The sequence below is a fragment of the Dermacentor variabilis genome, chromosome 6 (assembly GCF_050947875.1).
Source record: "Dermacentor variabilis isolate Ectoservices chromosome 6, ASM5094787v1, whole genome shotgun sequence".
NCBI classification, from domain to species: Eukaryota; Metazoa; Arthropoda; class Arachnida; order Ixodida; family Ixodidae; genus Dermacentor; species Dermacentor variabilis.
In genome coordinates this window covers 196,635,517-196,651,408 of record NC_134573.1, presented here as the reverse complement: position 1 = coordinate 196,651,408, position 15,892 = coordinate 196,635,517, and the positions used below count along the sequence as shown (strand labels likewise).

The 15,892-nt window shown below is 47.1% G+C and overlaps 1 protein-coding gene across 2 annotated transcripts in view; it reads left to right on the top strand.

Moving 5' to 3' along the window:
- The first annotated feature begins 15,044 nt into the window (after positions 1–15,044).
- The window catches only part of LOC142586044 (toll-like receptor Tollo), a 74,809-nt gene continuing 73,961 nt past the window's right edge, over positions 15,045–15,892 (top strand). Inside the window, exon 1 of one of the 2 annotated variants that reach the window (XR_012829193.1) lies at positions 15,045–15,814. The gene's annotated coding sequence lies outside the window, so the exon portion shown is untranslated. The remainder of the gene's footprint in view (positions 15,815–15,892) is intronic. The other variant, XM_075697275.1, reaches the window with a different exon arrangement.

Genomic DNA, 15,892 nt, shown 5'->3' with positions numbered 1-15,892 from the left:
ATTCCTTCTTGACCAATTTTACTCGTTCTCTCTTCAGATTGAAGTGAATCCTAGCCCTTACTAACCTATGATCACTACGCTTTACCCTACCTATCACTTCTACATCCTGCACAATGCTGGGATCAGCAGAAAGTATGAAATCAATTTCATTTCTTGTTTGACCATAAGGGCTTTTCCAGGTGCACTTTCTGTTGCTACACTTCCTAAAAAAGGTGTCCATTATTCGAAGCTTATTTATTTCTGCGAAATCTCTCCTCTTGCGTTCCTAGAATCGACGCTGTAGTTGCCAATTGCTTGTTCACCAGCCTGCCTTTTCCCCACTTCGCCCATTACTGCAGCATACTGAGTTTGCATTTTTCTCCTCGTTAATTCAACATGTTCATAAAACTGATCTACTTCATCATCATCGTGACTGGATGTTGCAGCGTAGGCTTGGACTACATTTAATCTATACCTCTTGTTAAGTTTGATTACGACTACAGCTACCCTCTCATTAATGCTGTAGAATTCGTCAATGTTGCCCGCTATGTCTTTATGGATTAGGAATCCTACCCCGTATTGTTTCTTATCTGGGAGACCTCTATTGCTGGACACATGGCCGTTATTCAGAAATGTATAAGCCTCACCGGTTCTTTTATTCTCGCTAAGGCCAATGATATCCGAAACAATGTCTGATATTTCCTCAAAGACTCCTGCTAAGCTAGCCTCACTCGACAGAGTTCGGCTGTTGAAGGTTGACAGGGCCAGTTTCTATTGGCGGCCTGACCGGACCCAGAGATTCTTAGCACCCTGTGCTGCATTACAGGTCTGACCACCGCCTTGGTCAGGTGCTCCGCAGCTGCTGGGGATTGATGGCCATGGGTTAATTGTAGGAATCATTTGGGAGCTAGTGGTGGAATACTGCACCAGGGAGGCCAATTCCTGTTCTGGTGAGGGAGTGTATTCGTTGAAGCTTAGCGGGCCTTCCTAATTTGGTTGTATCTCGATTAATATAGCCCCACTCGCTCTCGAAATCTTTCGCCGATGTCAGGCGTCACTCCAAGCCTGGAGGTGTAGTGCACTTGATGAGGTGAAGTTCAAGCTCACCATCGTCAGATTAAAAAAAAAACTTATAGAAGGATTCGAGCTTCCGACTATGGCAACCAAGCATTCGACATAGCACACCAATAAATAAAAAAAATTCGACATAGCTCCGTCAGATAATCTCGTAGGTGGCGGGGCTGCATTATCGCCCACAAATACACCCCAGAGTGCCCTACGTGCCGAAAAACTTCTTTGATTTATCCACGATAGATGTGTTTTGCTGATCGCGACGTGTAACTCAATATACAACGACTTCTAAACGGTACTGGCCTTGTAGCTCCGGAATCTCACGTGCGTAGGCGGCCGTGAACTCGGCTAGGCGAACTATGCAGGCATAGCGACGACCTTTTACAGTTGGGAATACATTCTCGTCATCTACAGGAGTACAAACGGAAACTCACGATAACGAATATAAGTGCAAATGTAGAAGAAGTAAATGAACGCAAACTACGAACTTTTGTTCTTTACTTAATGAAAATCTGTATGTGAACTTTGCAACTGTTGTCGCTACGTTATTATTTTTCTTATTCTTTGCGTGGTACTGCAAACCTTCTCATCAATAATTCTCTTCCTTTTCCGCTGCGATCTTCTTTCTTTTGGGGGGGGGGGGGGGCTCCCACTAGAAAGTCACCGCGAGGAATGTCGGTAGAGTCAGTTGAATTTAATGTAGTATATCTCAAATCCCTGAAAACATGCTTGAATTATCCGTGGTATACGGGTTTCGCTGATTGCGGCAGGTGGCACGGTGTCGTATTTCTCAATGGTTCTAACATCGTGGTTTCAGAGTTTCCAGTACGCATGTGGCCATGAAAGCGGCTAGATACACGATATATTTTCGGCGAAATTGAACAGCACTTAAAAATGTCATACTTCCTAAAATAAGAAATTGTCGTATGGTTTGAACAAATATCTACTTATGCGAAAATTATTGCTATTAGATTTATATGGCCCATTCTGCCTTAGTTTCTTTTTAACCAGATTATGTGCAGTGCAGGTGTTCACTGCACCTAAGAAAATTGGCACCACTCCTTAATATGCATGGTACTATTTCAAGCGACAGTACAAGTTTGCTTTACGATAGTTAGCCTATGCAAATGACTTCGTGACATCACGAACTCCTGGGTAGGATATCTAGTCACAATAGGCCCCCTTTCATCTGTTTTTCACGAAATTATTCAGATAAAGACATTAACCTGAGTTTGCAATTGTTAATGAATCCTGTTTCATAATGATGCATTTATGGTCACTGGTTCAAGTCAAGTCAAAAGAGTTCCTGTTCTGGCAGATTAAGTTCATGGTCTTGCTTGAGAAAGAGCTTACTGTTGGCTCGTCGTATGGTGCAAGTCACTCTCATCAGGGTTGGGTGAATTGCCACAGTGTTGAAGTTCATTCCTTTGCGCAGAATGGCGGTTGCAGGTTTAGTGGGCTTGTAGGAAGACAACCTCGAGGTAACTTTGTGGTTTCAACGGGCTCTTTCGGTTTTAATACTTCAAGTTTTCTTGAGACTGTCTGCACAGGTGGTCGGTTAGTGTCGCCGTGAAGTTGACATTTAGCTGTATGTCCCAGAAAACACAAATAATGATCTGCTCTAGTTTGCTCCTTGCGAAGAATGCTTGAGTTTCCAAGCCCTTGATTTCCGGTCAGCACTGAGCTCTTGCTGGCAGTTTTGGAAACGCGCATGTGAACAAACGTTTCTGGGTTCAACGTTTTGCGACTTCTGGCACCACATTGCAATACGATCAAAATATTCCTGGAGAGAAACGCCGTCACCTGCGTTCCTAACCTACCGATATAAAACACAGTCGTCGGCAAACAAACGTATGCGCGACGAAATACCCACATAAATATCATTACTGAAAATAAGGAATAAGAGCGGCCCACGGATGGAGCCTTGTGGCACGCCTGATATAACATCAACATAGGATGAACACCTCCCACTTAAAAGCACGCATTGAAGCCTGTCGAACAAGTAATTGTTTATCCAAGTTAGTACATTCTGGTTTAGATTTGGAATGTGCAGTTTGGCGAGGAGAAGGGAGTGCGACATGGTGTCGAAAGCCGATCGAAAATCTAAAAACGCACAATCTGTTTGCCCACCCTCAGCAATGTTGGAAGCCAGCTCGTGAAAGAACTCTAAAAGTTGCTTGGTACAAGAAAAGCCTTTGCGACAATCGTGCTGCTCATTTATCAGCACATCATTGACATAATTATCTTTAAGATGGGTCAATATGTGCTTAAAAAGGATATGTCCAAAAATTTTACTTGATATTGATGTTAATGAAATGGGCAGGTAATGTGTTACATCCTTAATTGAGCCATCCCTGGGAACTGGAACATGGGGAATTTTCTAATCATCGGGCAAAGTGCCCGTTAAAAGGGACTTTGAATAAATTATGTAAAGGGAAATTGGCGCAGCACATCACTTCAGTATAGTGCACTAGGACCATCGGGACCAACTGATTTGAATTGGCTTCTCTAGAAGAAAACCGGCGGCATACAATGTTAGACGCGGTTGGGAAGGAACGTCATGCTTGGGCAAAAACACGCACTGGAAATGCTTATTTAAACATGTGGATTTATTTTCCTCAGAGCAAAATTCATTTGGGCTACATGGCGCATACTTCAATTAGGAAGCAACAGCGCCAACTAAGACGACCACGACAGCGAGAACGCTTGCCCTGTGTCGTTCTCCCACTCGTGGTGGCCTTAGTTGGCGCTGTTCTTTCCCAATTCAAATTAGCTTCCTCGTCGACTATAACCGTATAACTAAAGTTTAGTTCGCTGACTGCAACATGATCAAATCCACACTCCTTGATGTGATGCCAGAACGACTTGGTATTAATTTTCATTCTATTACTCAGCCCTTCGAAATATCTTTGTTTGCTTTTTCCACAGTTGATTTGTACTGCTCCGTTAATGCTTGTAATTCTTTCGCGTGCTCACTGCTTCCAGTTATCTTTAATTTATGGAAAACCCGTCGCCTTTTCTTGGATTTCTCTCAAGATACCTGACGTCATCCATGGCTTCTTTCATTGATTAATCTTGCCTGCTTGTATCACAGGTATATACTTATCCACAAAGGCTAACACCTTATCCCTAAACTTAAACCATAAGTCGTTTAGACTATCATTTTCAGCAAGGCACTCAAACACGGGCAAATAATCTTCTAGCTTTTGAGCTATGCTTGAGCAGTCACCCTTGCTGAATAGAAAAACCTTTCTTGTTGCACAATTTAAGGTTCGCCTGCTCTCATTTTTAGTATCTGCAACAACTGCCATGAGGACACTGATACCTGGAAAACCACTGACATTCACCAAATTGTGGGAATGTGAGAACACGAGGTCTAGAACGTTATTATTTCTAGTTGGGCAAGTAACAAACTGAATAAGGCCAAAATTGTCAATTATATCTTTCGTTTCTATGTTTACACGGCACCCAGTGCTGCTTACACATATTCCATCACGCCATTCTAAGTCTGGCAAGTTAAAATCACCAGAAAGAATGAAAGGTCGGCTTGAAACTTCCGAGATAATTTCATTCAGCGATTGAAGTGTATTGTAGTCCGAGTTCGGTGGTCGGTAAAATGCACCTACGGCGAACGAAGAATTATCATGTAGGGTAACTGTGCACCAAACTGATTCGACATCACACGGGATGTCTAAGGCGGCAGATTTCAGGAAACTTCTCACAAGTAAGAATACACCGCCCCCAAGGCTCTGTTTATCTCTGCGATACGCGACAAATTCGCTCGGGAAGACCTCACGAACGCTGACATCGCGGTTTAGAACGACAGAAAGCTGAGCTAGTTGGTAAGGATTCATTATGCAAAAAAGAAGTGAGGCGTGCAGACAGGACACAAGAGTAGAGAAGTGGACAACAAGGCGTTCGTGTTGTCCACTTCTCTACTCTTGTGTCCTGTCTGCACGCCTCACTTCTTTTTTGCATAATGAATCACGGTTTAGCCACGATTCCGTGCTAATAACTACGTCAGCTCTCATCGACTCGATTAGTCATGCCAATTCTTCGGTCTTATTTGTTGCACTTCTACAGTTTATTAAAATGGTGGCCAGGTTGTGTCGAGCTACTTTTTTTTCAGGCAAGCATCATTGTTTTTTTTTTGTAGCGGAGCAACTACCTTCTTTTCGTCGTCCCATACGTAAGCTTTTTCATCAAGAGTAAGCCTATAAAAATTCAGTCTAACTTTTGTTTTCTCGCCTTTGGGCGCTTTACCGTATTACCATAATCGTTTTCGCACTTCCCGAGTGGCTGGCGCATAATCCTGATCAACTGAATATTGACATCCACCCGAATTATAGCACGAAGCTACAAAGGAAATCCTGTTTAAAAGTTGTGTCATCTTTGTTGATGTAATAAGATGATGACAGGCAATGCAAGGTCGGCACATTATTCAATGCAGCCAAAATCTAAATATTTTTGTGCATAAACATTGTTTTCCAATGACTCTGCTTTAACAGTGTCTTCTGCTCATAAAAAATGCAACCAGCTGTACTGAAACTTATTTTGCTGCTTGCGCTTGCCGCTGCTACGTCAAGAATAATTTTGGCAACCGAAGACAGTCTAAGAAACATTTTTTTCCGTGAGCTTTCTACTATTCAGGCAGATGTCCCATCTGCGCAACGTCATCGCACTCCTTATACATAAGTCGTCATCATTTTGAGATGGAAAATTGACATCCACCCGAGTTTAGCACGAAGCTACAGAGGAAACCCATACGGATTTCACAGACAGGAAACTTCATTGCTTACATTCTTACAGCGACAGAGTCTTCTCTAGACTCTTGTCCTCTTGGAGAAGAAACTCTCACAAGAGCCGCGGAAGATACCGAGAATGGGCTGCTGGAAGAGTAAACGCAGTGTAATACTTTCTTAGTGAAGGTGCTCTGTACAAGCGGCTGTAGATTAGCGAATAGGATGTCTACCATAGATTCTTATAGCCTGTATATTTAGCAGTTATGATATACGTAGATAGCTAACGTATGTACACGTTTTCATTTAGTTAAGAGTATCCATATAGTGTCCTGCGCATAGTGTATGTGCTTATAACAGGGGGTGGCCCACGTAACCTGTGCCGAAATTAAAGAATATGCTAGTGCCACGTAGTTGAACAGAATAAAAGGTAATATTGTTGACCGTCGCTTGAAGCAATTCAGACAATTTTTGTATTGCGCCTAATTAAACAATTAGTTATCACAAAATAATCAAGATCATTCAATACTATATGTTCAGAGAAAAAGTGGGAATGAGAAAATTGTGGACCATGTTGAAAACTTAGGGATCCAGCTTCTTGTTGCTCAATACGTGCTAAATGGCAGTTTTTTCCAAGCCAGGAAGCAGCCTGCAACAGAACATTAAGTGCCACGCGATTAGTCGCGGGCTTTCGCGGGCTTCTTTCTCGATTTTTCTTGTCGTTCTACCATCTGAGTAAACCAGGATGACAATTTTCCATTTCATGAACTTTCCTCGACCTTGCGAGCTTCCGCAGAACTGATTTGCCATCGTCATTTTTTTCACACTGTGAGACGTCTTGCTGCTCTTAACAATTCGTCCTATGCCGCCAAAGCACTTTTTTCTAAATTCGAGAGGAGTTGAAGCAATAAGTGTGGAGATTAAAGGAAGGCCTAAAAAATTGGCTGAAGGCTTAGCTTAGCGTGGAAGATTGGTTCGGCTGATGGTGTGGACATGGTTGCCCTTTGTTAAACTTATGGCTATACATCATCCGACATAGCGCAAGGCAGCGCGCCGACCACTGCGAGGAGCCGAGCTGTAGCCCCATTTATCCTCCTAGCGTGATGGATGGAAGGTAGGAGCGTCCCCTTTGAAACGGGGCGATGGCAGTTGCCACCATGCTCAGATTTTTATTTTGCCTTTTATTTTTATCTGTGTTGTGTGTTATTGAATTTCTCGATTTTCTTTAAATACGTCTTCCTACCCTTTTAACCTTATGTCACCCTCTGCTTTTGCGCCACCAATCCTCCAAGCGCCTTTTGCTAATTTCCACCGCATATTTATTTACATGACTATCATCTCTGAACCCTAGGGCCTCAGGAAGGGTGACTGTGGCCGCATCGACATCGGGATTGATACCATCACATTCTAGTATGAGGTGTTCCATCGTTTCTACATATTTACCACACACAGTACATGTGTCTTCTTCTTCGTTAAATTTCTTTTTATAGCTCCGCGTTCTAAGACATCCTGATCTAGCTTCAAAGAGTAGGGCACTGCCTCTTGAGTTATCACAAAACGGTTCCTTCCTGATCTGCTGTTTCCAGTATCGATATAGTTCTACACTATGCTTCTTTTCCATTGAATTTATCCAATTTTTACCTTCCGCATTTTTAACCTGTCGTTTAATGCTCCGTCCTTTTTCGTCCTCGTGTCTGGCATACTTACTGGTTAGCTTCCTAGTTCTTTTCCGCCATTGTGAGTCAACGCTCTTTCTGTATAGGTATTTAAACACCTTAGCTGCCCACCTGTTATCATCCAATTTCCTCAGACGTTTTTCGTATAGGATTTTACTCTGAGCTTCCCGTGCTTCGAATGATGCCCAGCCCATATCTCCCTGTACTGCTTCGTTTGTGGTTTTCCCGTGGGCACCTAGTGCTAACCTTCCCATAGCTCTCTGATTTACTACTAGTCTCGACTGAACCTCTGCCCTTAAACACAGGACCGCATTCCCGAAAGTAAGCCCCGGCACCATTACTCCCTTCCAAATGCCTCTCAGTACCTCATACCTGTTGTAACCCCACAATGCCTTATGTTTCATTATCCCGGCATCTCTTCGCCCTTTTGCTATCAGAGACTGTTCGTGCTTTTCCGTGTACATCTGCCCTTTGTTTATCCATACCCCGAGATACTTGTATTCGGCCACTCGGGGCATTTCGTGGCCTTGTAAGTAAGGTTGGCAGCGAGCGCCATCTCTCCGCGACTATCCTGAACTGCAGAAACCTCCACTCCATAGAGCATAGAGTTACTATACTGACTCCATAGAGTTTCTCACTATCATAGAGTTTCTCACTACAACACCTAGACGGTAATGTGGCGCCACCGTCTATAGGAGTTTCTTAACGGGGCACCGTGCCGTCATGGGAATAACGGTATGTGTGTCTGCGAGGCTCGTGTTGGCTGGTGTTGTAAGAGGCTTCGTCTAAAACGTGGATATGGCTACACAAATAACGCGTTCTCAAAGTAAAATCGTCATAAAATGTTTCCGTTCACGCATATTACATCTTTACTCACCCACAATGCATGACCAAGCGAAGAAAACCAAGAACAGACGACCAACTGTTCCAAAGCGAGCGCTAACCTTGTCGTCTGTCCTCCAACTTCAGCGGCTCGCTGACACTTTTTACGTAACATGTAGTCGTACACACAATAACAAGTTCTCATAGTTAAACAAAACATGTTTTCGCGTAATAATAAAGCTAAGACAGCTTTTCACGTGCTGTTCTAGTAGAAAATGAATCATTGTGACAGACGGAACTGTACTGGCCAAGCGCGTCTTCAAGGTGTCCTGTCTCTACGAGAACGATGCCAATCCGAATCCACAATATACCGGCATTCCCATAGAGTTTCCTACAAGAATTACTAGAGGGAACTCTGGCGCTAGTGTCTACGGGAGCTGCAATGGGAGCGGTTGTCCCAGCATGGGAATTATGGGAAGTACACGGATTTGCCTAAACTTCGTCCTTTTTGGCTTCGAACGGCTTTGTGACTTTTGAAACTCGTCATTTTCAACAGCGTATTCCGTAATAAATAATTAAATAAACATCATTAAAATTGCCCTACGGCAGGATTCGAGCACAGGGACTCTAGTACAGAAGCCTGATATTGAAACCATTAAGCCACGGACGCACGTATCGACAAGCGAATGAAACACCCTTATGAATTTATCGTGGGCATGCCAGTGCCTTGAGACGCTTGGCGCGTTTCGATTTGGCCACCTGGACAAGCTCAATCGTGGGAATTAATAGCATTTGTACGCGTTCCCCGCGTCTTCTGCACTTCGAAGAATATAGATTGCGCTGAAATATACGACAATAAGATTTATATAGCCTAATATACAAAGCTACAAGAACGTCTGAATCCACAAGCACGAAGATCAGACAAATCCATGTACTTCCCATCATTCCCATGGTAGGACAACGACTGCAGCGCCAGAGTTCCCTCTAGCAATTTTTGTAGGAAACTCTATGGGCATTCCCATGCATACCACCATACAAATTTTTGTAGGAAACTCTATGCCACCATAGAGTTTCCTACAAGCCAATGCCTCCTTTACTAGATGCCAGCCGCGTTGTCCGTAAACTCGGTTCCTGGCCCTCTCCCTTTACTCTCCTCCGCGAAAAGGCAACGAGCGCCGCTTGTGGCGGACGTCTGCAACCTAGATCACGTGCTGCGGCCTCTGAGATTACCATGGCGTCTGTTGCCATCTCGGAGGCCGCAGGCGCGGCGCGTGGCGGCACGGTTGCGGACACTGTAGTTGCGGAGCAGACGACGTCGGCTGCGGGAAGCGCGTTGCGCGGAGCCGCGCAGACGACAGGCTATGCTACATTTTTTGTTTGAATGTTTGAATAAAGAAATGAAATCTCGATATGTGTTAAGAAATGCCATGAAACATGTTTTTAAGTTTTCGAGAGTGGTTTACACAGTTGTTAAACGCGCTTTACCAATATTGCGACGACAGTTGGAGTTAGCAGACGTGTTGCTTTGCAATATCAGTTTGTGAAGTATTTCGAGTTGACAGACGTACTTCGTCGCAGGATTTGTTTAGGTGAATGCTGGCTCTGTACGCTCGTAGTTCCTGCGCCTTTTATCTGTCATTAATCCATCAATTTAAGACCTCCTAAATGTGAATCCTTCTACCCGTGGTGTCCAACAAAGACTGCAGTCGTCATGCCTTATTGCTGTGTGCCGCAATGTAAGTCAAGCACTCAATGCCGACGTCCCGGCATATCGTTTCATGAAATACCGGTCGACAGCAGTTTGCGTGAAAGATGGCTTGAGGCTATTCCTAGGGAGAACTGGATGCCCACACTAACTTCAAACTCTTCGGTAGTTTGCAGTTTGCACTCTCGGGAGTGCGATTTCAGGGAAAGCTGCAAAACGCGACGTCGACTTAAGCCTGGAGCGGTCCCCAGCTTGTTTAGCGAGCGCTTTTCGCGAGAGCCAGACGCCGGGTGTGCCATAGCGGAAAAACGAAAGCGAGATTCGGCGCCCACAGGCGCGCTTGGCTGCATGCTGCTCTCTGAAAGCAAAGTACTTCGCTCGCAGCCACACGATGAACAGTCAGTTGAGACAAACTTCAATGAGGACCCTTCTGGAACTGCCACAGAATTTTGCCCAATAGCTGTTCCCGGCTGCAGTTTGGAACTTGTCCAGCGAAACCAAGAACGACCCGCTATGAGCAACTTTTTGTTTGGCGTGGCAGCCAGTAAAGGTACACTAAACGAGGACTCGGCGCCTGATCGGGGTCCTGGCTGTACTATTCCGATTGGTTCCTTGCCATTTGGTGGCTTGCAAGTTAACTCAGAAAACAATGGAGCGCATTTTTCAGAGCCTGCTGCAGGGGAGGACAATGACGCACAAACGGAAGACCAAAGCGCTCTAACAGATTCAGTGAAGTTCGCATCTAAGAAGAAAAGGCAACCAACAAAGGCTTTGCGCTCGTTCAAGACGCAAACACCATGGAGCTCAAACCCGTCAAGCGTGTTTGTAGAAAAAAAGCGATGGCGACGAAAAGAACGTGCGCTGCGAGCAGAAAATGATAAACTGCGCAGAACTGTAGACGCCTACAAAGAAGAACTTGAAAAATTGAAAGAAGAGTGCTACGTCTCTGCATTTCTGGAAGTTGTGGCTGACGCCGAGGAGGGGACGGCAAAAGCAGTGCTGCTCCTCGACCAAGTAAAAAATTATAAAAAGAAAACACCACGCTGGTCGGAAGTAACAATCAGGCATGGCATCGTCACACCAGCGAGTGCCCTCTCTCGGTAGCGCCGCAGCAGCGGCGCGCAAGGCTTCGCCTCCACCACCGCTCTAGGATAACCTTCTAGCCTCTATACCACCGCTGCCGCGAGCTGGGGCCCCGTCTCTCGGTCTGGCGTGACGTCACACCAGCGAGCGCCCTCTCTCGGTAGCGCAGCAGCAGCGGCGCGCAAGGCTTCGCCTTCACCATTGATGCCGCGAGCTGGGGCCCCGTCTCTCGGTCTGGCGTGACGTCACACCAGTGAGCGCCCTCTCTCGGTAGCGCCGCAGCAGCGGCGCGCAAGGCTTCGCCTCCACCATCGATGCCGCGAGCTGGGGCCCCGTCTCTCGGTCTGGCGTGACGTCACACGGTCACGTGACGCGCAGCTGTGTAAGGAGGCGCCGCGACCACCGATGGGCCGAAAGTGCGAGCAGTATTGCTTTCGCAATAAAACAAAAACATCCACTTTGCAGCAAAACTACTGCAGTGTCTGCGCAATGCGTGGCAATTGCCTGCTAATGCGATGTTGTCCGGCGGGCCGCTGTCGCTCACCTCTCGAACGTGCATTCGAACGTCGAGTCTCATCTAAGCGCAAACTTTAACCCGAGGAAGCCCAACTGTCCCGGCGATTACGCTGACCAGTTTCCCCAATGTTGCGAAGACAGTGAGGCCGACGGGTCAGCCGATGGGGGCGCGCGCCACTGCGAAGGCGCATCACCGCCGTGCCTGACGCCCGCTGCCGGGACCGAGCCCGGCCAGCAGCAAAACCTGCTCGTCCTGCCTGAGTGCGGGGCCAGGCTTATTGCCGAGCCCTTGCAGTGCTCTATGCCCAACTTGTACAACGCCCGTGTTAAAGGTGAAAAACCTGCATCGATGTAGCGCGAAACGGCGCGATAAATTCTTGCTACCTAATAATAATAATATTTGGGGTTTTACGTGCCAAAACCACTTTCTGATTATGAGGCACGCCGTAGTGGAGGACTCCGGAAATTTTGACCACCTGGGGTTCTTTAACGTGCGCCTAAATCTAAGCACACGGGTGTTTTCGCATTTCGCCCCCATCGAAATGCGGCCGCCGTGGCCGGGATTCGATCCCGCGACCTCGTGCTCAGCAGCCCAACACCATAGCCACTGAGCAACCACGGCGGGTTTCTTGCTACCTATCACAGTGAATGATTTAAAGGGACATTAAAGGTTAATATTAAGTCAACGTGGACTGTTGAAATACAATCCGGGAAGCCTCGAAACGCTTGTTTCGTGCGAAGAAGAGACTTATTTGAAGAGAAAATGCGTTCTGAAGCCTCCGCGTACCTCGAGCGCAGTTCCAATCACCCGCCCTCCGATCCGGGAGTATTGACGTCACGGTCTCATAGTGACGTTGCGCCGTCGGTGAGTAAAACGACTCCCGCAGACGGCGCTACGGCTTTTCTGCACAAAACGCAAACGCGCGGCCAGAAACAGAGCCAAGACAGAGCCGACAGTAGCGCGAAAGCGGAACTGTGGTGTCTAGCGGAAGGGAAAGCGCAAGACGATAAGCTGGTTCTTTATTTTATGACGCCAACTTCGACGCTCGTTGAAATAGATGACCCTGACAACGACACATTAGCTCGCGACGCTGGGCTCGAGTTCAGCGATTTAAGCACTGATGAACGTGACGTGCTGTTGAGGGCTCGCGCTGCCGGCGTCGTTGCGTATACTACTACGACATAGGCACTTCACGCGACTTCAGTAAGTCGGCGTTGAACTCGTAATCCTCTGGAGGAAAGTGCAGCGAGCACACTATGTGATTTCTCGGCTCTTTGTCAGCGCGCTGTGGCAGAGGTACGGCACTTAACCACTTCGAACGGAGAGGTTCAGTCGTTGGCACACAGTGATAAGTAACATTGGATTCGCCGCTGCAACTGCCCTTGGCCAAGTTCCGCGGACCGTTCGCGCATCCCAGGACATCACATGGACGTGGCATTCTCGCTGCTTGTTCCAAATGCAAGTTTCGCGAGCCAGCAGGACCAACCGCAGCATGACGCGATAAAGAAACAACTGAAACTCCAAAGCGCGCGCGGCGCGAAGTCGAGCGCGCAGAGTCGAGCGAAAACGAAACCTTTCGATCACCCATACTATTCAAGGGTAACGTCAAAATGTTATTTTTTCTTAGAATCGAATAGAAGTAGACAAGTAGCATTTTCTTCCGTCTTATAATCTAATGAAATTATCTTTTTAATACGAGTAGTTGAGTACTAGTGACATAAATTATGATGAGGAGTGCTTTCGTCATCGGGCTAGTACCGGAATGTCGCTGGGGGTCTCAAATCGTGTCATGCATTTACGTCAATTTCTCGGTTACTAAAGCTCTGTTTGCGATTATATTGACGCCTTAGACGTTCTAAAGCATTGCTTTATCACTTTAACTTGACTTTCTGGTAACCTTTAGTGTCCCTTTAAGGCTGCAAAGCATTTGATTATGCCTTTTCTTTTGGAGGGGGGCGGGTTGCGGCAAAAGTAAGTTTTAAAAAGCAGTTATGTCTCGTATGGCTCAATTTTTTCTTTCTCCATTGACATATTTGTTTCGTTCGCTGAAATGTGCTGGATATCATTGCAGGCTTGGAAAATGACCCTTTCGAAAACGATGTATCCATTACAATAGGAATGTGTCTCGTCGCCATAAGTACCGGGCGCTTTCCTAGGCTAAGCAAGCAGAGACGCCACAAACAAGCACTGCAGAGATAACGAGAACACAGAGATGAAGTAGGCCAACGAAATACAGGCACGTTTAGCACAACCGGATATGTACACGGACTGTTAGGTCTGTTCGCAGAAAGCTGTGCAGCTGCATACCGGATGCGTGGGTTTTCTTGACGGCTACGCAGCTTCTTTCCATCGACTGTGGCAGAGGGTGTAGCTATTACTGCTGTATTGCAGAAACTGAAGAACCCAGAGCTTGGTCATTCTCGTCGACTGAAATTGCGCACAAAAAATATAAGAGAGAGAAAAATGTACCTTTGAAAGACATCGAAAACAAGGAATTTACGACCTGCACATATTTGACTTTCGGGAACGGCGAAATCAATTGCACCGCACGTGCAGCGCTATCAAGCGTCATGAAGGTACCCAAAATTTACCAACCTTATTCTCTCTTTTCCAGAAAATCTGGATGCAATCGCATGAGCCCATCGTCATCAGTTGTCTAACCCACCTCTAGGCCACACTACACCATTACAAATCTTTACAACTATGCAAATTTTAATAAAAAGGTGATATCGTAGCGAGCGTGCCATTATTTAAAGTCCCTGTGGGCGAGTTGTGCATACCTTGCCTTAATAACGTGAATTTCAGTGCAGTAAACAGAAATTTCGCTAATGAGTAACTTTATTTTTAGCACCTGGGAAGTAGAACGTATGTCTATAAGGCAAATTTGGAGGTACTCACACGTTAATGAACCCTTACTTTCTTTGTTTTAAATATTGCACTTGATTTGAACTATGAATAATCGAATTTTAATACTCAATGCAGGATATTAACACCGAGCGTGCCCCGCTGCTACGCAAGATGGAAATGCCCGCGACAAAATGTGTGACGAAGTCGGAATACTGCACGGATACGGCAGCAGATCGCGGCTACACTAGCCGTCGGTATAGGCCATGGCGTTCAGATTCATTCGACTACGCTTTATCGTCATTGCCGTCCACTGATTTCCGGCGACCTTTTCTGGTGCTCCTGGCGAGCTCGGTTTCAGTGGTGGAGCTGGTGGAGGCCTCGCTGGTTCAATCTTTTAACGCAGCGTCGATCAACTGCGCCATGTGCCGGTAAGGCCGATGTGGTGCAGGGACAAAGGCATCGAGAGTCGTCAAAAATCGTTCCCGCCCATCACTGCGGGATCATAACGCCCATCAGAGACGAGCGCATGCTCCGCGCACCCAGTCGCGCTTCACCAGCGGCGCCGCACAGTCGCGAGCAGACGATCAAGCGGTCGCAGCCGTGAGGATGGCGGCTGCGATAACCCCGAGAGCCGGGGCAGGCCCGGGCACGAACCGCGCGCGACGGTTCGGCCGCTGCGCGCCCCTGACCTGCAAGCTTGCAGCAGACACGCTGCGCCCCGAGCAGGCACCTCGGTTGGCACGAAAACTCGGAGGAGGGCCGGAACCGGCGTGCGATCCCCTGCAACGAGATAAAAGCGGGGAGGGGACCATACTGGCGGCAGCTCTCCGAGGCCGGGCGCCGCGTCATTCCAGCGCCTTCGTGGGCCGCGCCGCCGTTCCGTAAACTGGAAAAACTGGTCGCGGTCGGCGCCGCCGGTGCAGCAGCCGCTCGGACAAAGAGTGGCCGCCCCTTCGACGCCCGATGTTATCGGCGCGGTTCCCGGAACGCAGACGCGCAGCTGGAGGACGCTTCCGCCGGACCTTCGTCGGTGAAAGCAGGCACGCCAAGAAACAGTGAAACCATGGCGAGTGACATGGGATGCGCGCCCACGTCACTGTGCACGCCGATTCGCGAGGTCAGCACTGAATGCGCTGTGATAACGCTCCCTGAAGCCGTGGCCCCCATCGACTGCTGACTTTGTGTGGGAGAGCTTGCGCGAAGGAGTCCCTGCGCTTATCGTGTGAATTCTCGACTGACGTATTGTTGTGAAGCGATTGTTTTTTTCGCCATTGGATGGATAACAATTGAAACTGGAGACGCGAACAACGATCGACGGTGGGAGGAACGACAACGGTACCGCTCAGTATTGAGTGATTGCATCCCCTGTAACATGGTAAGGGCCGTCTCGTGTCTAATCTGCGAGATTTCGAAGACGTTTCTTTTCCTTGGTTCTTTTGTGGAATTAGCTTTC